The sequence below is a fragment of the Bos indicus genome, chromosome 1, assembly GCF_029378745.1.
Source record: "Bos indicus isolate NIAB-ARS_2022 breed Sahiwal x Tharparkar chromosome 1, NIAB-ARS_B.indTharparkar_mat_pri_1.0, whole genome shotgun sequence".
NCBI classification, from domain to species: Eukaryota; Metazoa; Chordata; class Mammalia; order Artiodactyla; family Bovidae; genus Bos; species Bos indicus.
Window position 1 is genome coordinate 116,020,617 of NC_091760.1, and position 16,385 is coordinate 116,037,001.

The 16,385-nt window shown below is 37.9% G+C and overlaps 1 long non-coding RNA gene across 3 annotated transcripts in view; it reads right to left on the reverse strand.

Annotated features, from left to right (window-relative positions):
* Nucleotides 1-16,385, reverse strand: part of LOC139184094 (uncharacterized) — a 63,904-nt gene that overhangs the window by 14,093 nt on the left and 33,426 nt on the right. For 2 of the 3 annotated variants that reach the window (XR_011567558.1, XR_011567555.1), the window contains exon 3: nt 7,426-7,576. The exons of the other annotated variant lie outside the window; for it this stretch is intronic. This is a non-coding gene — a long non-coding RNA (uncharacterized lncRNA). The remainder of the gene's footprint in view (nt 1-7,425; nt 7,577-16,385) is intronic. 3 annotated transcript variants of the gene reach the window in all.

Here is a 16,385-nt window from a genome sequence, read left to right on the forward strand (position 1 = left end):
TCTTTGCATGATGATTCACCTTACCACTATTGTTAGGTAGTTAGAATAGGAAAAAGGAGTCCAGAGTTGCAGTGGCTAAAAGATAAGGGAGGGAAAAGCCCGCAAAAATAGAACAAAGAAAGGTCGGAGGACCAGAGTGAAGACCTCAGGTAAAACAAACAGCACTCCTGGATAGCCCAATTTACATAGGGCAGGCCCAGGGGGAGGTGAGAAAACATAAAAAGAGGAGACAAAATTGGTCTGGGGGCGGGGGGGCCTCTCTTCTCTTCGGTCTTTTGGGTCGGCACTTCCTCCTGCCTTGAGGATGTATTTTTCTTTACTTTCTAAATAAAACTGAACTGTAACATGGAGCTGTAATGCTGGCCCATCCAAGAGCTGTAACACTGGTCCATCCAAGGGCTGTAATGCTGCTCCATCTGTCGCTTCAAATTTTTGTTGCAACAAGACAGAACAGAACTCACCCGACACTGTGATTTTATGTGAAATGAGAATATCTATTTCATTAATTTGTTTTGTTCTCAGACAGAGAAGACATCCATGATAAAAGTCAATGCAACAGAGTAAAATATTAAGATTTACAGGGTCATTTTTAGAGTGTGTATATGTGGTAGGGTAGCATCATATACTCGACAAGAAATGCATATCTTACAACTTCAGAATGTGTTCAGATGTCTACAGCATATGTTTCAAATGTTTTAATAGCCTCTTTGCTGTTGGTCCAAAAATATAGCACTTTGTTTATGAGATAAAGTGTGATACACAACAAATTCCTACAAAATTTGTTTGAGTTGAAAAAAGGAGGTAAAAAACTAACCTAGCTAAATAGATACTTGTGTGTGAGAGAGGCCTCTACTGTTAGTGATCTGCAGGTCTGGTGGAAAGAATTATTCCAGACACCAGTGCTGCAATGGGTTCTGTTCCATTGCAGGAATTAATGTTTCAAGACATCTTTATGGAATGTCAGGTGATGCTCTGTTAAAAGCCAATTTCCCCCCTCTAGATTCTAATGGTTCCTAGCATGATTAAAATGTTCTGAATGTAAGTGCTATAATGAGAGTAATTAGGAAAAAAACAGACATCAATCATGGATGATTAAAAAATTAAAAGAAAAAATTAGTTTCTTCAGGTAAAACAAAATTGGGATTTGGTAAGCATTATTATTCCAGTACTTCTGTTCAGAAATAATGCATTAGGGACTAGTAAGAACATCTAAAATATTATTCTTCACAGGTAATGATGTCTTCAGTGGTCAGGGCTCAGTGGCGTCTGACTTTTTATGACCCTATGGACTGCAGCCTGCCAGACTCCTCTGTCCATGGAATTCTCCAGATAAGAATACTGGAGTGGGTTGCCATGCCCTCCTCCAGGGGATCTTCAAGACCAAGAGATCTAACTCACATCTCCTGCATTGGCAAGCGAATTTTTTTTTTTTTTTTTTTTTTTACCACTGAGCCACCAGTGATGTCTTAGAAGAAACTAATTATTCAGAATCTAGTCACTTTCTTTGTTAGTTCTTTTATAGTAAGTTTAAACAATAAAAGAAAGAAGATAGTGTTAACTATGCCAGATTCCAAGACTGCTCTATAATGGAAGTGGTTTAACTTTAGATAAGATTCCAAAAAAGTGAATCTGAATCATAACAAGCAAAATAATTCCAAAGCTTTTGAAATGTGACACCACTGTTGATTGCTGAGAATGTGATTATTATAAAGAGTCAACAGTGAGTCTGCACTAAAATATGATTTAAATGATCTTTCCTTCTTGCAATGCAAAAAGGAGCATAATAGAACTTCAAACTCTGGGAGATGGTGAAGGACAGGGAAGCCTGGTGCGCTGCAGACAATGGGATTGCAAAGAGTCAGATACGACTGAGCAAATGAACAACAACAGGAAGTTTAACTTTGCTAAGACTAAGAAAATGTTCAAGTGAAGCAATAACAACAGTAAGAAAACACATAGCAACAGGACAAATCACAAAAGGACTTTTTTGAGTCCTAAGAACTTTGGGAAATGAAAGCATATGAAAGTAATGAAATTAGGCAGAGTTTGGAAATCAAGTACTGGTGCAGACGTGCAGTCCATATAAACCAGATTTCAAGAGTATCCCAGCACCAGCTCCGCATGAAATTGGGAAGTAGGTAGATATTGGCTTAGGCACTGACCAATAGTTTGTCAAGCCTACATGTGGTGGGTGGGTACTGGGGTAGGGTTGAATTGGGTAAAAGGAGAAGCTTACAGCAATTTCTCAAATTCCTTTAAAATGTTCTGCCTTCTGCACTTTCCTTAGCCACCACCATTCATCTAAATAGTCATTCTATGCACCTCAACCCAGAAGGCTGCCATCAGGTCATTTTTTGCTTCCAAAGACGTTTCACTGTTCTTCTAAATACCCCTCCATGTTTCTCAGTATGAAATCTGTCTGACAGACCCATGTAGGCAATGGGAAAGCATTATAAAGCCTTTTTTTTTTTTTGGCTTAGTTGGAAGATCCCTTTCTTTCAGTATCTCTCTGAATATTAGATTTCTCATCAGCAAAGTAGAACTAATATACCACTGTCATAGGACTGTGGTAAGGTTTCATTGGAAATAGTCTCTGGCATCCTGGAGCTTGGTACAAAGTTTGGGCAGAAGTGCCCTTCATCTTCCATATAGTGCTATTGAGGAGGGAATTCTGTTGTCTGCAAAGATGGCATGTGGGCTGGGTTAAATAGCTTCAGTCATATCCAACTCTTTGTGATCCTATGGACTATATCCTGCCAGGCTCCTCTGTCCATGGGATTTCCCAGGTGAGAGTACTGGAGTGGATTGCCGTTTCTTCCTCAAAGTTCAGGTAATTAATTTCAAACTTTGGTGGGCATATCACACATGCAGATGAATATACTTCCTTCCACCCTTCTTTCCTTCTTACCTTCCTCTCTTTCTTTACTTCCTTCCTTTAAAAAACCTCAGTCCATAAAACACCACATTCTTATCAATCACATGTATGCATGCCTGCTGTTTCAGTCGTGTCCGACTCTTTGCCAACCCTATGACTGCTTTGATTGAAGAGAGGGATAAAGGAGAATCTGGAGCCCTTTCTGTTCTACAATATCCAAGGCAGTGCCATAGAACATATGCAATTTGAAAAAAAAATCATTTTTGTGGTCTGATCTGGAAATAATCATTCTTTTTTGAAATTTGCCTGTCCACTTTTCACACAAACAAGATAGAAAACAAGACACAAAGCCAGGATTTCAACAGTAGATTCTAGTTATAGGCAGGCATTCTCTAGCTTTTGTAAAGTTGAGTAAACAAAAGCTGGCTCTTTCAAAAAACACATGTATTCTGGTTTCTAAAACTTTCCTAGGAAAATAGTGCCTTAAAAAAATAAAGCTTTATAGAACTACAAAACCTGTAGATCCTTTATATGTTTGATATTTATACCCATTTAGAGTCAAATGTGTATTACATTAAGGTAAGATATGGACTAATTTTGAAAAATATTGTTAATCAGATAATGAAGTGCTATACAGAGGTTGAGATATTAAAAGCACAGATTTCTTCAATCCCCATCCCCCATAACCATTGGTTTTTATGAAAGGATACACTATTCTATTATAATTCAAAAACACTTCATGATTTTAGGGAAAAAGTTTAAATATTCCCACATTTACAGCTTTCTAATACACATAATAGAGAAATTTAGAGCATATGCTACTTTGGAAATTTCAAATGTTGCAGTCACTAAAAATGCTGTTCACGATGATAATAAAATCATGGAATCAAATAATTTTATAATTTAACAGGTAGCATTTTTGACATTGTTATCTATGCCAGTTTATTATTGATAAGTTTTAACTAATCAAGTAAGTGCATTGTGATTTAACATTATTTATATTTATTAATCAGAGAAGGCAATGGCACCCCACTCCAGTATTCTTGCCTGGAAAATCCCATGGACGGAGGAGCCTGGTAGGCTGCAGTCCATGGGGTCGCTAAGAGTCTGACACGACTGAGCGACTTCACTTTCACTTTTCACTTTCATGCACTGGAGAAGGAAATGGCAACCCATTCCAGTGTTCTTGCCTGGAGAATCCCAGGGACGGGGGAGCCTGGTGGGCTGCCGTCTATGGGATCGCACAGAGTCGGACACGACTGAAGTGACTTAGCATAGCATAGCATAGCATAGCATATTTATTAATATTTTTTCAAGATAATTATTTTTCAGTCAATTTGTGCTTTGCACTTCTAACTAGCTTGATCTAGCTCCAGACAAAGTGAGGAAAAGAGGTCAACAGTGGAGGCTGCTGTGGATCGGGCAACTCACCTAGAGAGACTATGCTTAGGTTCCCGTATCCATAAAAATTGGTGTAATAACCGTCACTCCTCCTTTTATTTAGCAGACATCATAAAGATAAATAAGATAATTAAAGGTGCCCGAATATATGGGAATAAATATATAAACCTGAGGCAGGATTGTTCTCATTATGATGATGAACAATGATCATATTCAAAAGCTGAATAATTAATTCAAACTATACAAGATCATTTTTTTGTAACTGCATGCAAAGAGAAATTTGGAAAGCAGGGAGGAATCACAAACTGGGCCTTTGGCAAAGTCTGAGAACCTAAATTCTGCCTGAGGCACTGCTGGGTGTGGTCACTTGCAACACTCCTGTCTGGCAGCTCCCATGTGAGTGCATCACAGATTTTTCTTTCCCACCAGCCTGTGCCTAATAGTTTCCCCTCCTACTGCAAACCAGGCATGTTTCCCTCTACTTCTGGCAGGAGCAAGAGTCAGAGGCCTGATGGGACAAGCAACCTCTCTTCTCTGATCTCAGAAAATGCCCAGAGTTTCAGGAAGTGGGTATAGAAATCAAACTCTTCTGTTCCACCTATATTTATTGGGCTAACACTTGGAGCCTCTGGCTTAATTATCGGTCATATGCCAAAAAGGAAAGACACTGGGTCACCCCTAAAATACAAGGATTTGTTTCTTCATCAGAGTGTGCAGTAGGCTTGCTACTACTTATACCATAAAAGTTAGAGTCACTTCCCCTTTAATATGAAACTGTCAAGAAAGTATTAGAGCATCTCTGTTTCATTTTCCCCGGTGTCTCTGGCCCACTGTCTCTTACGCACTGAAGTCTTCCCTGGTGGCCCCTTCCTGGCCAGGTTTCTTATTCAGTTACTTTCTCCTTCTATACCTCTAGACCTATCCTTGGGAATACTTATCTCAGTTATAACTTTTGTTTACCTGAAAGATTATTTGATTGGTATCTGCCTCGCTCAATGGACTTTAAATTATAACATATCAGGAACAGTCTTTAGTTTTACCAGGGCCGTCATATTTAACATGCAAGCATAAATAAATATAATGAAATTTAAAGAGATTACAGGATTCTTGTTTATTTGAATTTCAGATAAACAATAATTTTTGGTATATGTTGTTTATCTGGACTTTCCTGGTGGCTCAGTGGTAAAGAATCTGCCTGCAATACAGGAGACCTGGGTTCCATCCCTGGGTAGGGAAAATCCCCTGGAGAAGGAAATGGCAACCCACTCCAATATTCTTGCTGGGAGAATTCCGTAGGGAGAGGAGCCTTGTGGGTTATAGTCCACAGGGTCACAAAGAGTCAGACATGACTAAAGCAACCTAACACCCACACATGTACATGTTATTTATCTAATATTCAAATTTAACTGGGAATCCTACATTTTATCTGGCATTGCTTTCTAGTCACAGTGTGATGTTCAATACCTATCATAGTATTAGGGACATCATCAGAGTTCAATTAAAATTTCTTGGGTGAATGGAAGGAAAGAAAGTACCATAAAAATTGTAGATATTACCAACATACAATAATGAATATTTGGGTACTTATAATCCATCCTTTCCCCCAAATTTCTTCAAGTTTTAAAAACAAGGACTAATTCATCAAGTTCATATATAAAAGACTTTGACAGACTTATTGACAAAAATATTATACTAGAATTCTGTCATTTATATAGTTTCAACTCTCCTAATTCCTATATATAAGAAGTAATAAAAATCATATACACACTATAGAAATAGAAAAAGAATTTAAGGAAAAAGTTTCTTGTAATTTCTTACAACTTTGGTTAATATATAACTGATGAAACTTGTATAATAGGTAGTTGCAGTGAAATAATTCTCTAGAGATCAACTGCAGCAGAAATAGCAAAAGAAATTGCTAGGTAGCCTTCATAAGGCTTTAGGTAAACTCAGGTATTGTTCTTCCTCATCTTGCTATAATTGTTTGACATAATTGCTTCCTATAGATTACAAAGGCTTCCCAGGTGGCTCAGTGGTAAAGAATCCACCTGCAATGCACGAGAAACTCAGGAGATGCAGGGTAGATCCCTGGGTTAGGAAGATTCCCTGGAAGAGGAAATAGCAACCCACTCCAGTATTCTTGCCTGGAAAATCCCATGGACAGAGGAGCCTGGTGGGCTATATAGTTCAGGGTATCACAAAGGGTTGGATTTGACTCAGCATGCACAAACGCACGTGGCTAAACAGACCCCCTGTGACTCAGTTGCCACTTCTCCTCACCTGCAGAAGTTTGACACCTCAGCCTCACTGGCCTTATTCAGTTCCCCCAAAATGTCATACTCTTGCAAAATATTGGACATGGATTTTCCTTTGCCTGGAATGCTTTCCATCAAAGTTTCACCTGATTTATTAGTGTTTGTCTTTCAGACTTCAGCGCTAGTCTCATTTTTGAAAAAAAAAAAAAAAAAAGCTTTCCCTTTCCTTGATTGCCACAGAGTACTCTTACTCACACCTCTCTAGGACCATTCAGTGCTCTTTTATAAAATTTATGACAGTTGTGATATTAATATACTGTTACTGGACACAGGTGAAGAAATTTTACCAAAGGAGCTGTAGACCTTGATCTCACTCATATACCTGTATGCATTTATCTGTGATGAAAAATAGTAAAAAAATAAACAAACAAAAAAATCCAGAAAACCAAAACCCAGCAAAAACAATACATAGTCACTTTAAAATTTCTAAACAATCGAACATCCCAAAGACCTATTATTTGTAAATGTCAGCAATACACCTTTGACTAAAAAGTAAAAGCAAAACAAGCCAAGAAAAAAACCAAGATGCTTATCTATATTATGCAAACTGTCTACTTAAATTCAAAAATTAAGGTTTCTTTTGTGGTTTACACTAGATTCTCTATTGAAGTATTTTTACTTCAAAACAGAACCAAACCATGATCATTATTTCCTCTGAAATTATCTCTGGCTTCAAAGTTTTCACCACTTCACCTTTCTTGAGAACCTGGGTTCTAACATGGTTATTTAGAGGACCTCTCTAATACAGTTTCTAGAATCCGAAACTGACTTACCCATCTGGAAAGACATCATTTTCTTTTTTTTATGGAACATTATAAAGTTTTATGGGCTTACCAGGTGCGCTAGTGGTAAAGAACCCATCTGTCAGTGCCGGAGATGCCAGAGACACAGGTTCAGTCTCTGGGTCAGTAAGATCCCTGAGGGCTTGGCAACCCATTCCAGTATTCTTGCCTGGAGAATCCCATGGACAGAGGAGTCTTGCAGGCTGCAGTCCATAGGGTTGCACAGAGTCAGACATGACTGAAGCGACTTAGCACACAAATATGCATGAAGTATTATCCTAATCATGAAGATAATTTTAGAGGACTTAAGGTGATTGATATTTCCTTCCTTGCTTCCAAAAAACTGAAATGACCAGAGCTAGTAACCATAGGGTTAAAAGGCTTTTCTTATCTTGATGCTTTTTTGAAAATTCTTCCAGAGTTTGTTCCTAACAGTCTGGGTGTAGTTCACAGCTCAAGCTTAGGGACTGGAGGACACCTGCCCTCCTTTTAAATTGCCTGGAAAGATCACAGATTTTGAGGTGAGATAGATTAGCATGTACTCTTGCCTGGAAAATCCCATGGGCGGAGGAGCCTGGTAGGCTGCAGTCCACGGGTCGCTAAGAGTCGGACACGACTGAGCGACTTCACTTTCACTTTTCACTTTCATGCATTGGAGAAGGAAATGGCAACCCACTCCAGTGTTCTTGCCTGGAGAATCCCAGGGACGGGGGAGCCTGGTGGGCTGCCGTCTATGGGGTCGCACAGAGTTGGACACGACTGAAGCGACCTAGCAGCAGCAGCAGCAGATTAGCATGACTTCAGAGATAATACTAATTATTTAAAGAAGTGTTACAGGGATTAAATAAAAGTACCTCCTTAAATTTTAAATGCAAAAATTTGAGGCATAAGCATTCACTTTCTTCTTCTTCCTTCAGTGTATTCTGTCATCTGTGATGGTTCACTGAGAGCTCTAATTGCTGTGTGGAGTACACACTGTTTTCTTCTCTGATATCTTATATCTATGATTCTGCATTCTATCTGTTTCCAAAATTTCCTTGCCTTTCCATAGCTTTATGTTTCTTGGAAAATCTTCTGGAAATGTCAAGTTTATTCTCCATTTTTTATCTCAAGTGGCATCATTCTTAACTGTTGGCATTATCTCTTTGCCTAGTGTTTCTTTAAAAACTAGCTTCCTAGAACCTGATTTTCTTCTATTTTGTAAAAAAAGAAAAAAAAACCTCCTTCAATTTTATTTGTAGCTGAGTTTTCTAAGAATGTGAAAATAACCCAAGAGGATATGGAAATTACCCAAGAAAACAGTGGAACTTTTATACTTTAGACCCTAGTTAAGCAAGCCAATGACTGGCCCCACATGTCTTCTGGGTGGATCCTGGAGGATATTTGTTACAGGTGACTAGTTTGGTTCTCTCTCTGATACTCACTTTTGTATGTTCAAGATGTCTAGCAATGGCTTCAAATTTTCTTTGTTGCTTATTTATCAAATATTTTATACAGACATATAGTGATTAGGCAATTTTTCTGAGGTCACACAGCTAGTAAGTATTCACTAAGGATTTAAAACCAGATGCTATTAACCAAAAAAGAAAAAAAGAAGTCCTCTTAACTACATATACTGTCAAATATTTAACATGATTAATTTTAGCTATATATGATAATATTTTGGTCAAAACAACCTCTTCTAAAGCTTTTATAGAATAAATTGAATGAAAAGCAAAAAGCAGATTGCTCAAATTTTAGAGAATTAGTTTGGTCAGTAATAGTCAGTTCCAATAATAAACTCTACTTATATTTCAACCATATTATGATAAAAATGGCTTTTTTTTCTTTTTGTAGGAATATTTTTATGTAGTATGGTAGGATAGTCTAAAACCCCATATACTAATTCTGTTCTTAATACAAAGTCTTTCTCCAGAAATATTCTTACAACTGGAATAACAAGGATTTGCTTTTTATCTTTATATCTTCTCATAGTTCTGGAGTCTAGAAGTCTGAATCTCTAGGGCTGTAGTTCCTCTGAGAGCTCTAAGGGACAACTTGTTTTTCTCTTCTAGCTTTTGTTGGCTATCCTGAAATTCGTGGACTGTGGCCACATCACTCCAGTCTTTGACTCTGTCCTTACATTGCGTTCTCCACTCTGTGTTGGTATCTCCTCCTTTCTGACTGTCTCAAATATCTCTGCCTTTCCCTCAAAAGGAAACTAATCACTGGATTTGGGATCCACAAAGAAAATTCAGGATTATCTCCTCATTTTCAGGATTCTTATTTTAATTACATCTGATAAGACCATTTTCCCAAATAAGTTAACATTCATAGTTTTCATGGCTGTTATGTAGGTATTTTTATTTTTGAAGGAGGAAGGGTCATTTTTCAGGCCACCACAGTCTACCTTCTGGTCTTGAAGTCTCACATGCATCCCACATGGACATTTATGCCATCCCAACATGCCCCAAAGTCTCAAGCTATTAGCATCAAGTCAAGTTTAAAATCTCATCTATATTTCATCAGTCCATAAATCACAAACATCATCATCTAAATCATCAAAATCAGATATGAGTATGACTCTGGGTATCATGCATCATGGAGCAAAGCTTTTTTCTGTCTCATAAAACTATGTAAACTATCTGCTTCCAAAATACAGTGGTGAAAATGAAGATTAGAAACTGCAGAGGAATAAAATATGTCTCTCAGCCAGATTAAAGTCTTGGACTACCAGATTGTAGACCTCTGCTGGAGAATGGCAGAGCTCCTCCAGGGGGAGATTTGTACATTGGATGGTAGAGGGAGCGGAAATCTTATTAAGACATATTAGGTAAGGGAAAGCTCCAGAACTTGCCTGACTGGAAGATTTTTGATGCTAAAAGAGGGAGGAGTTTCTTTGAATAACAAAGTAACAAGAGCCCCAAGGTTTTGAATTCTTGGATACAGTGGGGAAGGGGCTAGAAGAGCTAAGGACTTCCCAACAAGTATTGGAAAGCTAGAAGGAGAGCAACTATGGAACTGCAGATAAATACCAGAAAGTGTCTATTATACAACAATCATATTAGATGCTTTGCATAATGATTCAGGACCAATGTCTGGGTTGGAGTGTGAAGAAAGTACAATGTTTAGAAGACAAGAGTGTCAGAGAACTTTGATTGAATCAATAACAGAAATTTTAATTCAGAAACATTAGATAAATATCAAAAGTACATATCCAGCCCTCACACATAGCAGGAATCCTTGGAAAGTTAAAAGAGGTTAATGGACTTCCAGTAGTTACATGGAACAAGACAAGGTATTTAACTTAAATGTATCATGAAAGAAATACTAGAAAACATATTACTGTGTTTGTTTTTTTCTTCTTTCTTCAATGAGCTTTACTCAGACTAACTTAAGAAAAGAGTTATATTAGGATTGTCACAGAAAGATTTAAATGAGAAGGCAAGGGTTAATATTCAACATCTGGTATTTAAAACAAGATTTTGAAGTATCACAAAAGGAGTTTTTTAAGAGAGAGAGAAAGTAATTTCCAAATTCCTTTAGTTCATCAGACCATGTCTAAAAATCAAATCTTAGATCTCCTCCTTTAACACTGAGAAAGTACCCATGTGTGTTATTAAAGTTTAGCCAAGAGGCTAAAGTCCAAAACAAAAAGACTATGTCTTCACTGATGTAAGAAAAGTCCAGAGATTTTGTGAGAGGAAGAAAACAGAGAAGGACACAATACTTAGCTTTCTGGGTCACTCCATGTTCTCTTGTGGTGACAACTTGTCTGGGAAATATCAGAGCTGAGTAGTTTCAAGAAGAACCTCATGAGATTGGTCCAAATGGGAGTCATAGCCAAGCAGGTCTCAGAAGTTTCTGTAACACTTGTGAAAGCCAAAATGGGGCAGGTCCAAATAGAGGAGAGACCACGTGGCCCTCAAAGAATTCAGAGAGAGCAGATTATGTTGTTGTTACTGCCAGCAAAACAGCAAGCTAAACAGTGTCACTAACTTTGAGGACAAAAGGTAGACAGGACCTGGAATGAAACTGAGAATATGTAATCCCCAACATCACAAGCCTAAATTGACCATCTTCCCTTGTTTTCTCAGGATGACTCAAAACGTCTGTTGTCTGGGCACAGTTTAATTTGGTGGTTATACTACCTAAGTCTTCTTGTTTTGAAAAACCAAGATACAGTCTTGGAAAGAAGTGGGGGAGTTCAGGATGGGGGACACATGTACACCCATGGCTAACTCATGTCAATGTGTGGCAAAAACCACTACAATATTGTAAAGTAATTAGCCTCCAATTAAAATAAATTAATTAAAAAAAAAAAAGAAGCAAGTAGGAGCAATGTGGTAGAAATCTGAAAATTTCTACTAGGAGAATCTGAAAATTATGTGAAAGGACTTTTTAAATTGCTGAATATAATTAAAATCAATAGAATGAGATAGAAGTAACCAACAATTATTATATATCTATTCATCTGTTGAAATTTATAGAAAAACTGCAAGCATGTTACAAGGAATAATTTCATTTTTCCTGAATCATTTGAGAGTAAGTGGCCAACCTGAAGGCCCCATAATCTCTAATATTTTAGCATTTCCTATAAACCAGCACATTTTTAAATACATGATTAAAGCCAAGAAATGTTTTTTGGTATATTATTACATCTAATCAGATTCCACTCAACTTCTAATAGACTTCAAGATGCTTGAGTCTAATCTAATCCTCATACCCCAATCGAATATCCAAATTGTCTCAATAATGCCTTTATAGAAAATATACCCAGTTAAGTCTCTCTTTGCCTTTCAAGGCATTTTTGAAGACTATAGCTTGTTCTTTTTTTTTAAATAGAATATCTCTTTCTGGGTTTGTCTGATAGTTTCTCATGATTGGATTTTATTATGCATTTTTGATAAGAATATCATTGAAATAGTATTGTGTTCTCATTGCATCCTTTGATATAAGTTTGTATTTTGTAGGATTTTATATGAATGAAATTATACACTAAGCATTCTTTTTCACTCACCATAAACATTTTGAGGTTTATCCATTTTGTTGCCTATATCAGTAATTCATTAGTTTTTGTGAGGGGAGTACCAAATTATTTAAAGGAATGGTACAAGTAAAAGAACTTAAGTAGATACTTTGCTAATTCATTTCTTTTTATTGCTGAACAGTGCTCTGTTATATGGCTATACCCCATTTGTTTATCCGTTCGTTTTCTGGTGGATATTTGAGTTTTTCCCAGTTTTAGGCAATTACAAATAAAGCTGCTGTGAACAAAATCTGTATACAAGTCTTTGTATGGACATATGCTTTTATGTAGGGGCAGTAAATACCTAGGAGTGAAATGGCTGAATCCCATTAACTTTTAAAAATATACCAATCTCATTTCCATAGTAACTGTACCAATTTGCATTTCTACCAGAAGTGTATAAATGTTCTGACTTCTTCAGATCCTCACTGATACTTGAATATGGTCAGTAGTTAAAATTTAAAGTTTTTAGCTGTTCTAGTGAGTGTGTAGTGTTATCTCATAGTGGTTTTTATTTATGGTTCATTCCGCATCCATGTATCTTCATTGATAAAGTCTGTTCACATTTTTTTCCCATTTGGTTGGCTTCTTATTAAGTTGTAGGAATGCTTTATACATTCTAGATAAAAGTTCTATTCAAAATGTTGAATAAGTGTTTTATGAAGTCCAACTTTTTCAACAATTTTAAATGATTACTATGCTTTGCAGTTCATTTTTAAAAATCATTACACTGAAGTTCACTAAGAACTTGTCCTATATTTTCTTCTGTAAATTTGATAGGTTTTGATCCTATATTTAAGTCTCTGTACATTTGCATTGCTTTCTTTTTAATACAGTATGTGAAGTAAGGGTTGAGGTTCTTTTTATTTTATTTATTTTTTGCATTTATAAAATTGTTCTGGTATCTTGATTGAGAAGGTTATACTTTCCACACTGAATTATCTTGTGTCATTGTCACAAGAAACAATTCACCATGTGTATGTATTTTTGGACTTTTTATTTGTTCCATTGACCCATATCTAAATTTATGTCAAGAGCACAACTTTTTCTTAGTTTGGCCAGTAATTACCCTTCAAGGTTCCTATTGTGTTTGTTTGCTTGTTTTTAATATTTATTTATTTGGCTGCACCCGTGTCTTGGTTGTGGTGAATTCTTGTTGTGGCATGTGAGATCTTATTTCCCTGATCAGGGATTGAACCCAGGCCCCCTGCATTGAGAGTGTGGAGTCATAGCCACTGGAAACCAGGGAAGTCCTCCTACTGTGTACTTCTTAACATATCTTCATTATTCTTTGAGCACTTCCTTACTTTCTGGAACAAAAAAAAAGTCTACATGTATCTTTTATTGCCCTGTTGTTATTTAGTCGCTAAGTGAAAGTGAAAGTGTTAGTCTCTCAGTCTTGTCTGACTCTTCGTGACCCCCTGGACTGTAGCCCTTGGGGCTCCTATGTCCATGGATTCTCTAGGCAAGAATACTGGAATGGGTTGCCATCCCCTCCTCCAGGGATCTTTCTGACCCAGGGATCAAACTGGCGTCTCTTACGTCTCCTGCATTGGCAGACCAGTTCTTTACCACTAGGCTACCCAGACCAGGCAGAGCACCAGGTAGTTTTCAATCTGCTGCCTCTGTGCTGGGACTGGAAGCAATCAAGTCTGTGTGTGCTTTCCAAGAGTGGGGTCTTGGTTTCCTACAGCCATCTGGAAAGCCCCACTGGTTTTCAAATCAGATAAATGGGGTTGCCTTCTGGTATCAGACCCCAGGAATAGAGTGCCTAATATGTTGCTCAAACCCCTCACTCTGAGGGAGGACCCTGGAGCCTGTGAGTTCTCACCCTCCTTTGGGTCACCCATTCTGCGTGCAGGTACCACCTAGATTGCTTTTCTTCCCCTCCTACCAGACTCCATGTGGTTTTCCTTGTAGCCTTGGTTGTAGATCAGTTGTTCAGCGAGTCTTTAGGTCATTCTCATTCAAAGCTGCTTTATATGTAGTTGTAGCTTTGATGTGTTCATGTGGGGAGGTGGGCTCAGAGTCTTCCTGCTCCACCATCTTGATCCTGCCTTCAAAAATGTAGAGACTTTAAAGGAAAATTTCTGAATATACATTCAATCTATTAGTTGCTAGGAAAATATCTTTTTAATAAGAAGTTCTCTGTCTTTTTTTGAAGCTCTCTGTGTCATATAGACTATAGGTATAATTTATATATTAAGTTTCTCAAAAGGCAGGTCAGGTGGTCTGGTATTCCCATCTCTTTCAGAATTTTCCACAGTTTATTGTGATCCACACAGTCAAAGGCTATGGCATAGTCAATAAAGCAGAAACAGATGTTTTTTCTGGAACTCTCTTGCTTTTTCCATGATCCAGCAGATGTTGGCAATTTGATCTCTGGTTCCTCTGCCTTTTCTAAAACCAGCTTGAACATCTGGAATTTCACGGTTCACGTACTGCTGAAGCCTGGCTTGGAGAATTTTGAGTATTACTTTACTATATGTAGGTCAGGAAGCAACGGTTAGAACTGGACATGGAACAACAGACTGGTTCCAAATAGGAAAAGGAGTATGTCAAGGCTGTATATTGTCACCCTGCTTATTTAACTTATATGCAGAATACATCATGAGAAAAGCTGGGCTGGAAGAAGCACAAGCTGGAATCAAGATTGCCAGGAGAAATATCAATAACCTCAGATATGCAGATGACACCACCCTTATGGCAGAAAGTGAAGAGGAACTAAAAAGCCTCTTGATGAAAGTGAAAGCGGAGAGTGAAAAGTTGGCTTAAAGCTCAACATTCAGAAAACAGATCATGGCATCTGGTCCTATCACTTCATGGGAAATAGATAGGGAAACAGTGGAAACAGTGTCAGACTTTATTTTTCTGGACTCCAAAATCACTGCAGATGGTGACTGCAGCCATGAAATTAAAAGACACTTACTCCTTGGAAGGAAAGTTATGACCAACCTAGATAGCATATTGAAAAGCAGAGACATTACTTTACCAACAAAGGTTTGTCTAGTTAAGGCTATGGTTTTTCCAGTAGTCATGTATGGATGTGAGAGTTGGACTGTGAAGAAAGCTGAGTGCCGAAGAATTGATGCTTTTGAACTGTGATGTTGGAGAAGACTCTTGAGAGTCCCTTGGACTGCAAGGAGATCCAGCCAGTCCATTGTAGGGGAGATCAGTCCTGGGTGTTCATTGGAAGGACTGATGCTAAAGCTGAAACTCCAATACTTTGGCCACCTCATGCGAAGAGTTGACTCATTGGAAAAGACTCTGATGCTGGGAGGGATTGGGGGCAGGAGGAAAAGGGGATGACAGAGGATGAGATGGCTGGATGGCATCACTGACTCGATGGACGTGAGTTTGAGTGAACTCCGGGAGTTGGTAATGGACAAGGAGGCCTGGTGTGCTGTGATTCATGGGGTTGCAAAGAGTTGGACACGACTGAGCGACTGAACTGAACTAATATATTAAGTTCTTTTAAAGTCCAAAAGGCCAGACATACTTTTTTTGAATTTATAAGAAGTAAATAATTAGAAGACTTTCCCCTCTTCATCGCATTCAACCAACATCACGGATATGTATGATTGCATACCACATATCACGTACAAGGTATAAAGCACCTTGCTGGTATTGAGTGAAGCCATGGTGAATTTGCAGTTCCTGCTCTGTAGCCACTCTAGTATGGGAGACAGCCAATTAATAATTTCTATTACTTATCAGAAAAAGAGAAATAGTTATAATGAAGGTATAATATATGATAGAATTATCCAGGAATATAAGACAGAGATTTATCCATACTGCCTAACTTCTTGGCACAGATGAGATTTGAGTTGGACCCAAATGAATGATCGGAGAAGGCAATGGTACCCCACTCCAGTACTCTTGCCTGGAAAATCCCATGGACGGAGGAGCCTGGTAGGCTGCAGTCCATGGGGTCGCTAAGCGTCGGACACGACTGAGCGACTTCACTTTCACTTTTCACTTTCCTGCATTGGAGAAGGAAATGG